The sequence below is a fragment of the Octopus bimaculoides genome, chromosome 14, assembly GCF_001194135.2.
Source record: "Octopus bimaculoides isolate UCB-OBI-ISO-001 chromosome 14, ASM119413v2, whole genome shotgun sequence".
In the NCBI taxonomy this organism is placed as follows: Eukaryota; Metazoa; Mollusca; class Cephalopoda; order Octopoda; family Octopodidae; genus Octopus; species Octopus bimaculoides.
The window spans coordinates 2,501,548-2,504,742 of record NC_068994.1 but is presented as its reverse complement, the minus strand read 5'-3'; the positions used below and the strand labels follow the sequence as shown (position 1 = coordinate 2,504,742).

General features: G+C 29.5%; 1 protein-coding gene across 1 annotated transcript in view; it reads right to left on the bottom strand.

Annotated features, from left to right (window-relative positions):
• Positions 1 to 3,195, bottom strand: part of LOC106878682 (protocadherin-11 Y-linked) — a 16,734-nt gene that overhangs the window by 3,743 nt on the left and 9,796 nt on the right. The gene's annotated exons all lie outside the window — the stretch shown is intronic.

Genomic DNA, 3,195 nt, shown 5'->3' with positions numbered 1-3,195 from the left:
TCAGGTGTAGTGTTGGGGGAAATAGTGACCCTGGTTATGAATATCAGCTATAGTGCTGAGAGAAAATACCTCAAGAGAGCAATTTGCAAGACAAATGCACACACAGTAGAATCTCACATGTATAAGTTCACTGAGATTATCTTTGCAAAGAGAAGGCAATAATAATAATATCAAAGATTAATTCATATGATATAACAGGTTTATTCCTATAAGACAAAGAAATATAATCTTTGAGAAACATAAATTCCTCAAGTTCATCGTGGTTTCTTTCCCACTTTTAAAAAATAACCAAATATTTCAATACAGAGTTTAAAGTTGTAGAATTGTATTTCCACACAACATGACAAAAATTTCTTAAGAACTGCCATGATATTTCACCATTCTTATCTCATTCTTACGTCAGAAGACTACTTGAATTGTTAAATATTTTTGTCTTAATTATAATTAATTTTATATTTGTTGTTCAAAGTTTTATTCATTATAAATGAACAGCTAATTGCTAGTGTAGTAAAATATTTTAATGAATTTTTTTTTAAATGTAAGCTGCTGACACTTGACCACAGTCGTACAGAATTCATGAAAAATTATAAATGAAGATAAAACAAGATTTATTTATTTTGTTTATAGCCTAATAAAATATATAATAATATGATTCTTTTCAGTTACTGCATAAATCGGTAAATATTGAGTTCACTCCCTTGCATATGATTACTATAGAAAACGAGATAATTTTCCATTAAATAAAACTCAGTTATTTTACCTCTACGAACTTACAAATATGCTAAAAAACAACACTTCTTCTGTTTAGATGGTGTAATATAACTAAATTACATAACCATAATATTTTATGCATAGACTGACAAATATATTCTTCCTTATATAAGCAGGGAAGTATTTGTACATTTGGGTGGATAGTTGAACATTGTTATAATCTCCATTGATGGAACTATATTTGTTGATGTGACAATTTTAAAAAAAACAGCACTTTACAACATATAATATTACAGCTATGAGACTATTGCTAGACAAAGACAATAATTCGTGTACACTCAGGACATGGACAGGATAGGGATTAAGACAGAAATATGTGCTTACAACAATTCTGCCAAAAGAGATATTCATTATAAAATGTATATTTAAACGACATTCAATTTATCGGTAATAACAATGGTACAAGAAATGTAGGTTCATGTGAGACTACTATGAGAATATCACATAAAAGGTATTTGAGAATGGAGAAGATATAACATGTCATATATAAACAAGAAACTGCTTAACTGACAAAATTATAAAAACCATTTACTTGAAGTAAATTATATATCAAGCTAATATTGATTTGACCCAAAAGATCAATTCATGAATCAATAGTCTTTAGATATTGGTTTCAAATTCTGGCACAAGGCCAGCAATTTTGAGGAAGAGGTAAGTCAATTACATCAACCCCAGAGTTCAACTGGTACTTATTTTACTGACCCCAAAAGGATAAAAGACAAAGTCAACCTCAGCAGAATTTGAACTCAGAATGAAAAGAAGAATGAAATGCCACAAAAGCATTTTGTCTGGTGTGCTAATGATTCTGCCAGTTCACAACCTTATAAACTTCAGATATAAACATTTCTATAATTTAGTCACAGTTATATTGTTATTTTAATGAAAAGAAAACATACAAAAAAATTACATAAAATACTGAAAAATACAATTAAATAACTCCAAAATAAGAAATTAATAAAGAACATATTTTACACGAAAATCATTAAATTATTAGATTTTAATAAATACCATAATAATAATTTTTTATATTATCAAAGTATGTTTGATTCAGTTGCTTGATAATATTAAATCAAGATAGATAATAGATTAACATTTATAAATGTAAAGAGTGAAAATGAAACAACAGTTTATGTATTACACACACAGAATCACAATCAAACAGAGAAACTCACACATTCACATAACATTAAACAGATGAAATATATACTACAATAAATATTACCATCATCATCATCATTTAATGTCTGTTTCCCATGATGGCATGGGTTAGACGGTGTGACTTAAAACTGGTAAGCCAGGGAGCTGCACCAGGTTCCAATCTGATTAGACTGAATACCCTTTCTATGGCTGGATGCCCTTCCTAAAGCCAACCACTCCAAGAGCATAGTGGGTGATTTCTACATACCATCAGCACAGGTGTCATTGATGAGACATCGGCATCTGCCACGATTACAATCTCACTTGACTGGACAGGTCTTCACAAGCACAGTATACCGCCAAAAGGTTCAGTCACCTGTCACTGCCTCCATAAGGCACAATGCTTAAAAACATAATAGAAATGGCTTCTCTGTTAATTCTTCCACTTTAATAATTAGATGTTCATAAGTTATAAATGTTTACGAAAGGTTGATATTTTATAACTTATAAACATCTAATTATTAAAGTGGAAAAATCATCAGAAATGGCATTTCTATTCATTTCTTCAAATATATGATACTGTACGAAGGACTTTCTATTTCTCTTTCTGATTCTACCATATATATATTTAATTGATATTTTTCTTTATTGATAATATTACATATTTGGTAAGAATTTTTTATGTTTTATCATATCATTTCCATAATTTATTTGCAAATGTAAATATTCTGCTACAAAGATATTTCAAAATAATTCTTATAAAATGGCTATCTCAATCTATCAGAATATAAAGATTTGGGAACTAGTTAAGAATGAAAAAGAAAATCTACTGAATACATGAAGACCTAGTGACATTCAAAAGTATATAATATACAAATACATTAAAGTCATGGACATTATATTCCAAAAAAGACTTTTGTTTTAATATAACTGTTAGCAAAATGCTTGGACAGCCATGTCTGAAGAGAAGGCATTAACAATGAACTAACAAAAATCTAATATGGCCACCAACAGAATATTACATTTTGATATTACAGTAAGGCCATATATTAAATCATTTTTTCACATAATTTGAATAAATAATATGGAATAACAAACTTACCTTCATTGTGTAAAATCCTTTGTTGTATAAACTGTGACTTGGTCCCAATGTTCTGTTGTTAATGGTTGTCTGTGTCACTGCTGCTATGGTGTGACAATGGCTTCATGTTGATGGAATAGTGTTAGTGGTGAGTCAGTGGGGAACCAGCAGTTCCTCTCAGTCTTCCTTTGTGGATGTGTAATGTT